The sequence below is a fragment of the Pongo pygmaeus genome, chromosome 2 (assembly GCF_028885625.2).
Source record: "Pongo pygmaeus isolate AG05252 chromosome 2, NHGRI_mPonPyg2-v2.0_pri, whole genome shotgun sequence".
Classification (NCBI taxonomy): domain Eukaryota; kingdom Metazoa; phylum Chordata; class Mammalia; order Primates; family Hominidae; genus Pongo; species Pongo pygmaeus.
The window spans coordinates 197,554,479-197,570,400 of NC_085930.1; the positions used below are offsets into that span (position 1 = coordinate 197,554,479).

Genomic DNA, 15,922 nt, shown 5'->3' on the forward strand with positions numbered 1-15,922 from the left:
CTTTGGCTCCAAATTCATGCCCTGCCAGATACTAAACTGTATAATCTTGGGCAAATTACTTTCCTTTTGTGAACTTCAGTTTCTACTTCTGTAAAATGTGGACAATAATATTCATTTTGTATGGTTTCTGTGAAGTTAATCGTGAGGATGGTGTTAGTTCCCTTCTCATCCTTTCTGTCCCTCTTTGAGCTTCTGTTTCCTCACCTATGAAGTGAGTAGAATCATCCCTTCCTGCTTCTTCATCGGGTTCCTGTGGGGTGAAATGAATGTGACAATGTTTTGTAAAACAAGAAACCATTATGTAGATATGAGGTTATGACTATTAATGAATAAATATGGGTTTGGTGTCTGGAAGTAATTTTTACTTATTTCATTTGCAGATACTAGCATTGCAGTTGGCTGAACCTTGTGTCAACCATCCATTCCAGGAGCCAGCTATCTGAGGTAAGAGAGGAGGCGTGTCTTCATGTTTATGAAATACTAATAGGCATCTGAGCTGGTAATGTTGATTTTAGAAGAAATACAAAGAATAGAAGAAATACAAATGTACTTTATGAGGAAAAGAACTGAAAAATGGTCAAGAGAGTGAGCTGACCTCTCTTTTTATTTTTGTTTTTTTGATTTATTTTTACCCTTTTACTTCATAGCCCTTAAGGTTTAATACCAAAACCAAAAATCTGGGCCACACAGACGATTCAGATTTAATGTGTATGTATTTAAGTGTCCATAAAATGCAATGGAGTAGAATGTGCTTAACCATTATTTTATTGTATCCTCAACTAGTATGTGGCAGGAGGGCTTTTTACCTGGTTTCCTAACCCTTGATTGAGTGCATTTTTCACTACGCTATGCTGCCAGTGTTACCTGGCTCTGAAGGGGCCAAATATTTCTGGCTGGGTCAGTCACTCTCTCTTAGCTGCCAAACAAAATCATCTCAAAAAGCTAGAATCCAAAGCCACAACAGAAAAATCCTAAGAACACAGAAAATTGAGTTAGTCTTTTGAAACCTTGCATCCATTGTATCTGAATGCCACTCTCCTGGTGGAACACTGGGAATGACACCAATCCTTGGCAGAAGAATATCTTTGTCTTGAGTTTGCCAAGAAAATGGAGGCCAATGGAGAAAAAAAATTTAAAGGAAGCATCATAGTTGTAAAATTTACCAGATGTGATTTTTCTCCTGTAGTTAACCTGCTGAATCTGTACCTCATAAAGAGCTCTACTGCGTTTTATGTAATGTTTCAGAACTTAGCCAAAAAGAGGTGAAGTAGTCAATATGTAGAATAGTAACTTTGTAGAAGATTTGATATCGTTATTTAAAGTACTATACACATGTGTTCTGCTGAATATTTTGTTAATTCCTTTGGTATATTAGATCTATGACCTTGAAATGCAACCATGACTTTAGTCGCACAGACCTTTGAGAAGAATAAAATTGGTTGGTATTGCCCCAAATTTGTAGGACTTAGAAAATTTAGAATTGAGAGGATTAATTTCTCAATTCTAATTTAGAATTGAGAGGTGTTAGGTTTACATGATTTTCAAAGCTAATATCATATATATAATATATGATACATATAATATAATATATATAATATAAGATACATATAATATAATATATATAATATATAATATTATATATATAATATAATATGTATAATAAGAACACATGTGCAAACAAGGTGGGTTATGTATGGACTATGAAATTTCTATAATTAAACCAGACATAACAGCCACTGAAGTTATTTAGATTTTCTTCTCATTCCTACAAAAAAAGAACATTGTTCTTTAAAATAATAAATAATAAATAATAAATAATAAATAATAAATAATAAATAATAATAAATTATTTATTTTAAATAATTTATATTATTATATTTATATATTTATATATATATTTATATATATATTTATATTTATATTTATATTTATATTTATATATTATTTATTATAATAATTTATATTAAAAATAATAAATAATAAAAAAAATACTTTTTTATTTAAATAATTTATTTAAATAATTTATTAAATAAATAATAATAAAAAATACTTTTTTATTATTATTTATTTATTTATTTATTTTTCAAGTGGAATATAAGCTAGTTTACCCAGGAAGTTTTCTTTTTATTTATTTACTTATTATTTTACTTTAAGTTCTTGGATACATGTGCAGAACATGCAGGACTGTTACACAAGTATACGTGTGCCGTGGTGGTTGCTGCACCTATCAACCCATCATCCAGGTTTTAAACTCCGCATTCATTACGTGTTTGTCCTAATGCTCTCCCTCCCCGTGCCCTCCACTCCTCAGCAGGCCTCGATGTGTGATGTTCCCCTCCCTGTGTCCATGTGTTCTCGTTCAACTCCCACTTCTGAGTGAGAACACGCCGTGTTTGGAAGCCATCATTCTTTTTAAAAACATTGTTTTTAAAAAAGGTAGTGGCAAAAAATGTAAGAATGGCTCCTGTCCACCTTTTATTTCTTTTCTAGTCCACAAAATAACCCTGCAAAAACTTATTTCTAATGTTTTATTTTTATGGATAAATATATCAGAAAAGAATGTACTGTAGATACCTACTATCATAGTTTTTGACAGCTCTGTGAGGCAGAGATCTAACTTGTGCATTTAGAAACTGCAGTTATCACACTAACCTTCCCTCCAATGCCAATTGTTAAATATTAATAGAATAAGCTTTGAAAAGTAATTAACTGTATCCCCTGTCCCCACAGAAACCCATCTTGAAACGATCAAGGGAGTTTTAAGCAAGCCCTGAAAGGTTACAAAAATTACTCTCAAGAAAGAGGAATTTTCTCTCTTTCTCTTTTCGTTATATTTCGGAGGTGGGGAGTGATAGAGAGTAAATGATAGAAACCTCTCAAGTAACCTTTGGGAGGTGGAGAAGTAAATATTCTGGGAGCAAGCTGTAGAAATTTAAAATAATCTTGTGGCAATAATTGGTATCAGTGGCAGTAATGAAGAAAGAATAACAGTTTCAATAAATAATTAGACTTGACAGTAAATGTGTCAACAGGTACCCACTTAATGAGTGTAATCATTGTTTTCCTCTGCTCTCAACGTTGATCCACTGACTGCGGTGTGTTCTCTGTCCCATTTCCAAACCAAATCTATTTAAAGCTGCACTCCATGGAATCTGAGACAGTATACCCTGTTTACTATTTAGAGCTGATACCTAATGTTTTTTAATAGGCAAGATCTGTACTTGAACGAGAACAGGCTTCTGGCCTCTTGTAGACGGTTGATTATCCCTGTTTTCCACAGGGTGATTCATTAGCAAGGATGAATAATACCCAATTAAATCTCATGGACTTGTCTATATTGCCAGAGTGAATTGTTTATTATAATTTGGTGGAAACAGTCCTAGTCTGCTTTAAATAAAATTAATCAGTTACCGTTTTTTGAAGTGGAGGTAGAGGCAGTAGTTATAAGTGAAATTATCTCTGTAATAACCTGAATAGAATCACATTGTTTTTGGGAGCAAAGCAGTATGTTGTATGTTATGTGCACCAGAAGCCATGAGAATCCTTTTCTAATCTCAGCTGTAATGTCACCTGGCTGTGTCACCTAGGCAAGTCACCTTCCCTCTATGAGGTCTGTTTCATCATCTAATGACAAAGTTGGACCAGTTGATCATGGCATTACTTCTCGTTAAATGTTCTCTTATATATGATTTTATTTCCTAGCTAGTCCCTTCTCTCTCCTGGTGCCATGTTTCCAACATCACAGGACAGTCCTATGACTCTACTGCACAGCCAGTGTGGGAAAGTAGTTATTTTTCTGCTTAGCTTTTGCTTCTTTTACATACCAGACATGCAGTTAATGACTTTTATTATGTATACTGTAAGAATGGGCATTTATACACCGGTAGCGGTAGTCCCTTACTCCAGCAACTTGCAATTCCTTGTTAGGGAAGAAAAGCTGTCTTCCTCCACGTTTCTTTACTCTGTGACATTGTTCCCTGATCTGGGTCTTATGAGAGAATCTGGTAAACTTCCCCCCTATTAAGACTGTTAGGAAGAGGTGGATGCTTCTTCCATTATTTGATTTTTCCAGAGCAAATCATTGGATCTGTAAAGGAGATCAGAATGTCAAAGCCAGAGGGGACTTCACGAAGTAATCTGAACAAATTATTCATTTCACAGATGGAGATTTTAGTGTCTGGGAGGGAATCTGATTTGTCTAAAGTGTTTTTGACTGATCTTGGACTAGAATTCTTCTGACTCCATAGTTGTATCTTTAAGTAGAGAAATCTTTTTCTATAAACTATCCTCTCACTTCCTAGTTCTTAAAAGGCCATTATCTTCCAGGCAAAACCAATTTCATTTTCAGCATGGGGATGTGAGATGTCCTTAAAACATAAATGGACTCCAGGTATCTTCATTAATTTCATGAAGACGTGGCACAGAGTGTTCCGGCTACCTTCTGCTCTCCGTGTTTATTAAAAGACTGTGGATTCCCTTGCAGTTCTTCCTGTAAGAGGTTGTTTGACGCTGACATCATCACTCTCCTCCACCCGCCTCCTGCCCTTTTCTGAACCAGTGAATTATAGGAATCTGAGAATGAGCTCCTGTTTACTGCACATTGTTGGGGAACATTAAAAAAAAGAAGACAGATGAGGGATTTAATAAGCAAGAGGAGAGAAGAATAATAGCTAACACAATGAAGTCTAGTTCAAGGCCCGCAATTCCCAATTGCTGGGCTACACAGCATGAATAGCAGTGTCTCTCACCCTTTCAGACCCTTCTCTCTTATTTCAGACCCTTCTGCCTTATTCTTGTGGGAATGGGCTGGGACTGAGAAACAGCTAGTATAATCATTGCCAAAATGAAACTCACATGTACATGGGGGCTTCCAGGTCTGGAGAAGAATGTAGTAATTGTTACCCAACCGATAGAAGGTACTTAGAGACCACTGGACCTAAGCGCTTACCTTGAACCTCACAGTATAGAGGTTCAAAGAGTAGAAATCAGTTGACTGAGTCTGAGGTTCAAATCCTGGCTCTAATTAATTTGCCATGAGTTTAGTGAATGCCTAACTTTCCTCTGAGCTGCACTTTCTCCATCTGTGAGATGGGAGGAGGAGGGTGGCATAGATGATGTCAAAGGAACCCTCTGATTTTCATGAGTCTCAGATTTGCCCAAGGACCCGTAGCGAATTTGCAGACAAGCCAGGCCTTGAATTCAGAGCCCCTTTTTTCTGGTTTGAGATGGTCATCATTATAAGTTCCACTACCCATACTTTCTAAACAGTATGTTTGCAGCTTTCAGCCTTGTTTTATTAAATCTACTTTTTCTCTTTTATTTGACAGTCCCTTTCTGTCCAGGGACCTGCCTAAAGTAGCAATTCTTTTTTTTTTTTTTTTTTTGAAACGGCGTCTCGCTCTGTCACCCAGGCTGGAATGCAGTGGCACGATCTTGGTTCACTGCAGCCTCCGCCTCCCAGGTTCAAGCAATTCTCCTGTCTCAGCCTCCCAAGTAGCTGGGACTACAGGTGCACACCCCCACGCCCAGCTAATTTTTTTTTTTTAAGTAGAGATGGGGTTTCACCATATTGGTCAGGCTGGTCTCGAACTCCTGTCCTCAGGAGTCCACGCGCCTCGGCCTACCACAGTGCTGGGATTACAGGTGTGAGCCACTGTGCCTGCCCTAAGGTAGTAGTTCTTAATATACGTGTGTGTATGTGTATGCACACGTGCATACACATGATCTTGTGTTTGGGGCAGATGTGAGGATTATGGAATTTTCAGAAACTCAGATGAATTTATGAAATAGTTGGAAAATGCAGAACTTCAGAAAATGCTATCGACAGGTTTAGGACGTTTGTAGATGCTCTGAAGGCCATCCATGAGTTAAGCAAAAGTTTTCATTCTATGTGGGAAGTATGAGATGACATTTGAGAGCATACATTTCCTTTTGCTGTTGGATTTTCCCCGTAGTCACCTATTGTTATACTCTGAGTGTTAGGCTCGTTTTGTAGCATGACTCTTGGCATGTATGTATCTCAAACTAGTGAGTGATATTTTATTATTGAAACTCTTATTCTACTTCATTCATTCACTCATGCATTCGAATTCAGTTTTAATCCAGAATTTGCTAAATGCTAGACATCTCAATACATTATTGTATATAATCCTATGAAACAGAAAATGGGTAAGTGCTCAGAGAGGTTGAGTAATTTGCCCAAAGTTTTACAGCTAATAAATATAAAATCTGGATTTAAATCTGGATTTACTCCAAAATATGTGAATACCTCCAGAGATAACATTGAAGACAAATAGAGACAATGATGCAAGTTCATAAACCATGGAAATTTCTGGTAGAAAATGGTAGATGGGCCCCAGAGGAATACAGAGAATGTGTACTATGGGATTTTAGGAAGGGACAAGATCATACATTATGTATTACTTCATATCATAATTCATTAACTACATGTTTATCTGGCTCCTTAAGAAAGAATAAAAAAAGTTAGATAATCATATGAAACACATTATGCATAACTCAGTTTTTTTCTTGTTCTTCAAACTTCTGTCAGGTTAGTGCTCTCAATATCTTTATTTGGTAAGTGAGATGAGGAGATGAGGAGTAGTTAGGGTCATAGTGCCCTGATCATACTGAGTTTTCAACTAAATTGGAATTTCAGTGCTTTGGGGCATCTATTTTGTTCTCCTTCCCCCGGCCCGCCCCCCATTATATTGAGCATGAGACTTTTAACAGAGATAACTTCTGACTATGCACAGATCAGCACAAATGCAGATGTGAGCAGCTAGAATTTAGATGCTGCCAAGTTGTAATGACTGCCACATGTGTGAAGCTAAAACTTAGCACCTGATGACCCACTGTGAGTGTGTTGTGGGGGGCCAGAAGAGTGAAAGGCAGTGTCAGAGATGGAAGAGGCCTCAGAGTTTGCCAATGGCAGTAACTTCACCTTGCAGATGCAGAAATGGAGGTGGTTAGAAGGGGTAAGACTTATTAAAATTCACACAGCAGGTTAATGTCTCCCTGGGAATAATGGCAAAACAAGAACGAGGCTTTATACCAGCAATCTACAGTAGTATCTACTTTTATATCCTACCTTTCCATTGGCATATACTCATACTGATAGGCTTGACAGGCAGATAAACCTGTATTTGAAGGTCAGCAGGATTAGTTGTGTGGCCTTGGACAAGTTACTTGATTTACTTGGGTCTCAGGTTTGTTGTCTGTAGTAGAAACCATACCCTTTTTTTTTTTTTTTTTTTGAGATGGAGTTTTGCTCTTATTACTCAGGCTGGAGTGCAACGACATGACCTTGACTCACTGCAACCTCCGCCTCCTGGGTTCAAGCGATTCTCCTGCCTCAGCCTCTGTAGTAGCTGGGATTACAGGCATGAGCCACCATGCCCGGCTAATTTTTTGTATTTTTAGTAGAGACGAGGTTTCACCATGTTGGCCAGGCTGGTCTCGAACTCCTGACCTCAGGTGATCCACCTGCCTCGGCCTCCCAAAGTGCTGGGATTACAGGCGTGAGCCACTGTGCATGGCCGAAACCATACCCTTTTAACAGGACTGTACCAGTGTGCTGTTCAATATACAGAAATATTATCACCCATCTGATTAATAATCCTTATCACAGCCCAATGAGACAGGCACAGATGTTCTGCTTTTCAAGATTCTATTTCCTGACTTCATCTTGACAGTTGTAAGGCTCTTGCTTCTCAAAGTGTGGTTTGAGGACCAGAAGCATCAGCATTACCTGGAGTTTGTTAGAAATGCAAATCTCAGATCATACTCTAGAACTTCTGAATGAGAATCTCTATTTTAATAAGATCCCCAGGTAGTTCATATGCTTATTAGTGTTTGAGAAACATTCACTTAGGGCCTCGCCCTATTTCAAGGCTGTTGCCGTGGTGTGCTGACAATGACTGGCATGCTGCCAGCATTCTTGGGGCATGCTGTACCATGCCTTGAGATAGCGGGGTCCGGGGGGCGGGGATGCTGTGAAGTCACTCCTTGGGAATAATGGAAGACTGGGTTGAAGGGATCCAGCAGGCTTTATCTTTTTAACACCCTTCATTTCCTTAAAGTTACTATTCAGAAGGGGTCAAACTGGGATTGGATTCTAAGTCTTTCTGATCCAAAGTCCATGTTCTTTTCATTAAACCACGATGTCTCAGTCAAGAGGAATGCTGGGTTGTGGGTGATAACTGTTCATTCCCTGTAGTGTGAATATTTCCACACTGGCTGCTTTACCCTATTACTCAATTCCTAGAGGGGAAGAATTTTTTTAAAAAAATTTAAAAAGCCTGAGTTGAAAGCCAGGATCCTGCAGCTTAATCAGTTATTTTTGCTTTTTAATGAGGGTGACTATTGTGAAATAAGTAATTATTAATTACTCAAAACTAATGAAATATTTTAGTTTCCTTGCTAAAAAAGCATATGGATGCTAAAAGAAAGCATATGGGTGCTTTTTGGGAAGCATATTGGTGAATGGACAAATTGCAGTGGTGCCAATATGCCTTTGCTGTCTGGCTGGGGCCATCAAAACGTGTGCTGGCATCTGAGTCCTCATGTGTTTAAAGGGATTTTTAAAAATTCCCATTTGATAAGTGCCTGGGGTTGCCTCTGGAGTTACAAAGTGCTGTCTCATCAATCTTTCTGCCATGCTTTCACTCAGACATTACTGGCTGAGTATAAACTCGGTATAAACGTTTGCTGTAAGTAGCTTCTGTGGCTGTTTCTTTCCAGATGCCTCCTATCCTCTGCAGTTGGTTCAATGGGCCTGCCCCACTGATGGCAGGTATTGAGACTCTGTCTATACACCATTTTACCACAGTGGTGAAAGCAGTAGCTGAAAAGGTGGCAGCACTGAGACCTGTTTGCTCCATCAGGGACTCTGTATGAGGCCCTTGGCCAGCTGTTGAATTGCTGCACTGCAAATTTCTTACTTGTAAAACTGGAATGATAATACCAGTGCTCCTGAGCTCACAAGCATGCTGTTCATCCAATTTGCAGTCATGCCCTTTGCTCTTCCTCTCCTTTCCTTTATGCCTCTTCTCCTTTGCTGCATGTTCAGCTGGTCTAGTAAAAAGCTTGATGGATTTGGAGGTGGCTGAAACCATTTTGCTTGCTCTGGGGATTGCACACTTCTCGGCTTGTCGGAGGCAGGCAACATGGCATGTTTTAGAAGATACTTGGCTGAATGTCCACAAACTGTGGCTGTCAGACCAACGTGACTTAATAATCATTTACTCAACACCTACAAGCAAGGTAGCTTGCTAAGAAATTGAAGGAGGGAGCTGGCAGGTCTGTGGAGGTGAGTTTGATTCGAGGCCAGTCAAGACTTGGTGTGATGTGTGAGCTCAGTAATTATACTTTGAGAGAGACAGAATTTGGAGAACTCTTTCCTATTGGAGGTTTCTTATAGAACTAGGGACAAGAGCTGGCTTTGAAAGGTTATTAATTGGACTTTGATAAGATATTACAAGGATTTGAAGAGTAAGTCTCTGGCAGGCAAAAACCAGCTTGTAGCAGGACTCAGAAGCAGATAAATATCAGGCGTGTCTGAAGAACTGGGCATCAATCATAGACATGTGTAGTTGAGAGAAATCACTTCCTTTTGGTGAACCTTAGACTCTGTCTGCAAAATGTGAGCTTTGAACACATCCTTCTTGAGTTCTCAAGAGGCCTCAAGAACTCTAGCTGAAATTCTACAAAGTCTCTTATCACACAGCCAGGTTATCCACTTAGCAAAATCCTGGCACTAGAATAGCAGCAATGGAGCAAGGCCTGGGACCCAGGTGTCCTGTCCCTATTTTATATTCTTACTGTCCACAGAGCATTATGATGAAGATAGGTGGGGTGGACATTATTATTCTAGTTTTTTTTTTTTTTTTTTGGCACAGAGTTTCACACTCTCACCCAAGAGTGCAGTGGCGCCATCTCAGCTCACTGCAAGCTCCGCCTCCTGGGTTCACGCCATTCTCCTGCCCCAGCCTCCTGAGTAGCTGGGACTACAGGCGCCCACCACCAGGCCCGGCCAATTTTTTGTATTTTTAGTAGAGACGGGCTTTCACCATGTTAGCCAGGATGGTCTCGATCTCCTGACCTTGTGATCCGCCGCCTTGGCCTCCCAAAGTGCTGGGATTATAGGCGTGAGCCACCGCGCCCGGCCTAGTATTCTAGTGTTTAATGTATGAAACAGAGGATGTTAACGGAATCTAAGACATAAAACAATAAGAGATTTAACTATCCCAGGTATTGATCACTCCTCCACCACAGAGGGCCAGCTCTTATAAAATGCACCCCGTGCCATTTTGCCTTGCTTTGCTGCCTGAGGAACCAGCACGTACCCCTTCTCCCACACAAGTCATCCCTGTCCGCTCCTTGGCTCTGGAATTCAGCCTTAGCAATGGACTTTGTTTTATAATTAAACTTTATTTTGTATTGCCATCTTTCCATGTGTCCAGCCCCATCTCATCCCTCATACATATTTTAAAGGCTTTGAATTTAAGGATTACTTTCTGCTTCTCTGAGTTTCCTGTAGCTCCTGGCACAGGGCCCCAGACATAGTGCTCAGTAGAGAAGCAAATGACTATGTTCTCCAATAGTTTTTCTCTCTGCCTATTGCTTGTTTCTGAGATGGATATGAGACTTCTAGGCTTAAAGAATTTCCAAACTGGAAAGGAAGTTAAAACCTATCTAGTCCAGCTCCCCCACCCCAGGGAAGAAATGACTTACTTAAATTTGCCTGCATAGTTAGTGGGAGTTCTGCAAATCGTGCCCACATCTCACCAAGCATTGGAGAGATGGTTGGCACTTGAGTATCTTCTTAGGACTCTACAGGCTCTGTCTGGAGTCCTTGTTTCTGTGAAGACCACTAAGAATAAAGGTGATACAGGTGCTGCTGCTGCTGTATTAAACAGATGGAAAGAAGTAGACATTCATTGCACGTCTGTTATGTGACAGGCCTTGTGACAGGTGTTTTCACAAAGTTTAGCTTGGTCAGTCATCAAAAGCTAGAATTCCCATTCCTCCATGAGGGAGACAGATTGTTTCTAAATAGGACATTTAGCAGAAGCCCTTTCCTGTAAGCTCTGAAAGGCACTCGGTAGTGGATAGATGCTTCCCTCCTGGAACACGGGTGTAGGGCTCTGCAGAGTAGCATGCATGACCCTTCTAAGGGATATGGATTGTAGAGACTGTGAAAATAAGCAGAAGTTGTGATCAAAATTGGCGTCGGGGGACCTGTGGTCCCCGAGTGTACCAGAAGACTGAGCTCTTCCACTCTCCTTTCCACACATACATTTGAGTCTTTGGAGAGCTGCAACCTGGCGCCTTGTTCTTGAGTGTCTGTAGCATTGGCTTTTACTTGCACTTATTACATTTTACTCCTGCCTCTTCCCTAGCTAGCCTCGACCTCAATGTGTATTATTTTTCTCCCCCCTTGTCATTTTTTTTTCTATTACTTTTGCTTCTTCCCCTTCCTCCTTCTCCTGAGTTAACCTTGGGTGGCCTCAGATCTTAAGGCTCTGTGATGGCAGAGTCTTCTGTATTGGACTGTGAAGATTCTGGCAGGGAAGACAATACAAAAATCTGTTAAATACACAATAAAAATAGCTTATGATCTACGGGACTTGGTATTAAGCAAGATGATATTAATGAGGTTTGATTGCTGTTCTGAAATGTGGCAGCTGCACACACATATTGGCTGCTTTTCCTCCCCACCTTTGGCAGCTTGTGAGCGGTGTTGCCATGACACTCCTTGGGCTCTGTTTAGATCAGCTATTTTCTGAAGGAGTCGCTGACCCTTCCCCACAATAGAAGCCGTTGATGTGGTCACGTCAGTGCCTCTTCGGGAGCTGTGTGACTGGTGAGCCCCCAGTTGCCACTTGGAAATGGTTGGAAGCTGTAGATCAGGCACAGACATTGAATGTTTAGGAGCAAGAAGGGCTTATGAATATCCCGTACTCTCATTCGATGTGCGAGGCGAGTGAGGCGTGTTGTGTGGAGGTGAGTTGTTCAAGGCCACAGAGTGCATAGAGAGAAGGCTGGGAGAGGAGGTCAGGTCTCGTTTCCCTGCTTGGTGATGTTCCAGCTGTGCGGCACTGAGCCCTGCCTGAGCGTGCTCTTCAGTCCTGAAAGCTGCAGAGGGATGAGCTGGTGACACTGCCACGCCTAGGAGTGGGCAGAGAAGGTGAAGACACGGAGAGTAACTCAGTGCAGAGGCAGGGCCAGGAAAGTGAAGGGGAATAAGAAGCCCAGAGTAAATGGCCAAGGTGCCACTAAGCATATCCACCCACAGAAGCTTTTCTGGGGGAGAATGTTTCTTCTCAGATTTCACAGATGGGTTCCTCGAGAAGTGAGTGCTTAAAGGGGCTGGGAAAGATAATCATAGTGCCGTGTTCTCACTGCTCTGAACCCTTTTCTGACCTCACGTAAGACCTCACCTAAAATTTCCACAAGAGCCGTTCATTGTCAGTACCATGCTTTTTTTGCAGTACTTTATAATGTCAAGTATTTTTCCAATAGTTTATATGTGAAATGTGGTCTCCGCCACAAGATTACAGGGTCCTCGGGAGCAGAAATTGTGACTTAAATGGGCCTTTCTCCTTTTCACTTTTTATTCTTACCCTGCCTTTTAATCAGGCACCTGGAAGAGATCTAAACACAGGATGAGCATCCAGTAAGTTTTTGTTGAGTTGAACTTAGTTGGATTCAGATGACCTCTAAAAAATGTTTACTAATTGCTGGTGAAAATTGGCAGATGATGATTTTGTGGAAAAATGTTCTCACCAAATTAGATTTTGTTAAGAATTCATATGTGTGATTATTTTTCATAAACCCAATACACTGTCTATTATTATCTTCATTTTACAATGAAGAAAAAAAATTCAATTGGCTGCTCAAATTTACCTCTAGGAACAAGTGATGGAGATTTGATTTGCATTTAGATCTTTTGTCTCCAAATATTGTAATGTTACTTCTACTTTCCCCCACTACATACCGAAGAGGTCTTACTTCATTGACAGTGGTTCAGCCTTCTGCTGAGGAGTCTTCAGTCTTTTTATGTTGTAACCTACCTCCTTAAGAGTTTGGGAAAAGAATTACAGGGCCTCAGGTTTAAATGCCGTTATGCTTTGGGTAACACTTTAGCTTATTTGTTTTCAGTAAAGCCAGAAGGAAAACACCACATTTCTGTCTTCTTTAATTTCCTTAATTTGAAATAAGCCTTGAACTAGTTTTTAAGACTCCTTTAACTTTTAACAAATTTAGGCATATATATAATATGAAGAAAAAGGCACTCTGCCCTAAATGAATTGACTAATTAAGCTGGGAACAAAACTAGACCACTTTTTTTTTTTTTTTTTTGGTTTCAAAAAAAGGATGCAGGAATTTTTAAATGCTACAACTAAAACCCAGATTTTGTCTGATATTGATGTTCTGTAGGTTTTCTCAATATTTGCCATATTCATTAGATGATATTCATTATACTTTCCTAACTTTTATAGGATTTAAATGAGGTTTGTTGATAACATTCTACATTCTTTCTGAAAACACACACACACACACACACACACACAAATGTCGAGCAGTCTTCTTTTTTAAATGTATATTCTCAGGAAGAACACCATTGACTAATTTAAATTTCAGTACGGAGGCAAAGCTGATCTGTAGTGAATGTAACATCTTGTTAAATACAGGTTTCGTGCTTCTTTTTTGTACCTTTCCAGGCTTTTAAGGAGGAGAATAATTTGAATAATAATGGCATAATGTCCAGAGGGAAAGTTGAATACGTAAGACAAAGATGCATGTGGGCCTATTTCTGTACTTTGTATGCGTGTCTCTGTGTGGTGGCTTTATGATTTTTAAAATAAAGTTTTCTGTATTTTCAATGTATATAATAACTTTAGAATTACCAAAGAAAAGTTGATATTGAAACTTGGGTTTTTAGTGGGGAGGAATGGATGTTTTATCTTTTCTTTTACAGTTTTAGGCAAAGCGAAACTTTAGAAAATTATATTATTTGAAGTTAGATGGAAACCAAACACTATCCTTATAGTTTCTTTCAGAAGAAACTTTGTCTTAGGAATCTGGGCACTCTTGTAAACTTTCTAAATTTCTTCAGCCGTCATTGATACCCACACTTTGCTTAATTCAATTGAATCAGTTTACAGTGAACAACGTCCCTGGGAACATTAATCAATGAACACACACATGCGCGCGCGCGCACACACACACACAGAGAGAGAGAGAGAGAGGACAAAAAGGAAATAAAAGCATCACTTTGTACCTTCCTCAATTAAAACCTGTCTGCTTTCTTTAGAATTTCAGATGTATGTGTCTGTTTCTTCCAGTAGATTGGGAGCACCCTGAAGACAGAAGAGACATATACATATATATATATTTTTTTTTTTTCCTTTTTTTTTTTAGACAGTCTCGCTCTGTCACTAGGCTAGAGTGCAGTGACGTGCTCTCAGCTCACTGCAACCTCCACCTCCTGGGTTCAAGCAATTCTTCTGCCTCAGCCTCCCGAGTAGCTGGGACTACAGGCGCCCGCCACCACGCCTGGCTAATTTTTGTATTTTTAGTAGAGACAGAGTTTCACCATATTGGCCATGCTGGTCTCGAACTCCTGACCTTGTGATCTACCCACCTCGGCCTCCCAAAGTGCTGGGATTACAGGCGTGAGCCACCGCACCTGGCTAGAAGAGACATTTTATATACGATCATCATAATGATTTTGTGAACTCAGGTGTAGTAAGGTAAAACGCCCTGGTAAAATCACTTACCGGGAGTTTTCAGAATCTGTTTAGAAGTCATTTCATTACTCTTGAAATCCCTCTGCTTTATAGACTTTCTGAGAAATAAGGAAAGTCCATCTGCCTACTTGTCATAGAAATGGGTACTTTAGCAGTAAAATAGCCTGTTTACATACTGGCTCAAACTGTCAATGTAGGAAAAGGTTTCATATATTATAAAATGTTACAGAGCTAGAAAAAATATACACAAGTAATATATAGAGTGCATATATATGTACATATATATGATCTGTTCCTTGTCACAATATTTAACCCAAAGTGCTATTTACAGTAATGAATCAAAATGTCAGTCTTAAAAATATGAAGTGTCGAAGTGTTCCCACGTTGTAGAAAAGTTTGATGTGACAGTTTGTTAATCATATGACTATTCTATCAATGTGTCTCACAATGTCTTTTGCTCAACACTCTCGTAGGCTCCTCACACTTTTTTCATGAATTCCTAGCTTAAGTTACTAACCCAAGGAGCACATTTGAGTTGCGTGTCTCCCACACCTCACACAAAGGCGGCTATGTTTTGCTGTACTTAAAACTGAATGGATTTCACATTATTTTAGAGTGGTTTGATTTTGTGCCTGACACATTTATGGATAGTAGCTAAAAAAATTTCTGTAATTTTGCTGTTTTCACTGCAGAATCATCAAATGAAACTTTAACTTATAGCGCGGATGTTTTGTGTTTCTCCAAGTTAAGTTTCCCAAGATATTAGATGTCCTTATTTGCTAGTGCCCATTCGTTGAACTTGGACAAATTTTTGAATTTTTCTTGGTACATTGATGATCCCAGCTTCTTTTTCCTACTAAAAGAGCAGAGTCTTAGAACATAAATATTATATATATGGAAAAAGGCAACATAGTTTCTTTCGGGAGGATTTTTGGCCATGCTACTCACTAGTTCGTGGATCACACTTAATCTCTGTGCCTCAGTGTCTTCTGGAGAATTTTTAAGGGTGAAATTAGATTAGATCAGTGAATTTTTAAACTTATGCTCTAGAAGCCCTAGGGTTCTGGGTAGAAATGAAGCTCCAGTGATTGAGTGTGGGGTGGGCAGTGAGGACTCTGGGCCCTTCAAACCAAGCAGCTCTGCTATTGGCTTGTTAAAATTTAGAG

General features: G+C 39.6%; 1 protein-coding gene across 49 annotated transcripts in view; it reads left to right on the forward strand.

Annotated features, from left to right (window-relative positions):
* Positions 1 to 15,922, forward strand: part of LPP (LIM domain containing preferred translocation partner in lipoma) — a 741,980-nt gene that overhangs the window by 189,965 nt on the left and 536,093 nt on the right. For 48 of the 49 annotated variants that reach the window (XM_063662516.1, XM_063662513.1, XM_063662540.1 and 45 more), the window contains one exon: positions 381 to 444. The gene's annotated coding sequence lies outside the window, so the exon portion shown is untranslated. Of the gene's footprint in view, positions 1 to 380; positions 445 to 2,222; positions 2,244 to 15,922 lie in introns of those variants that run through there. The other variant, XM_054479467.2, reaches the window with a different exon arrangement.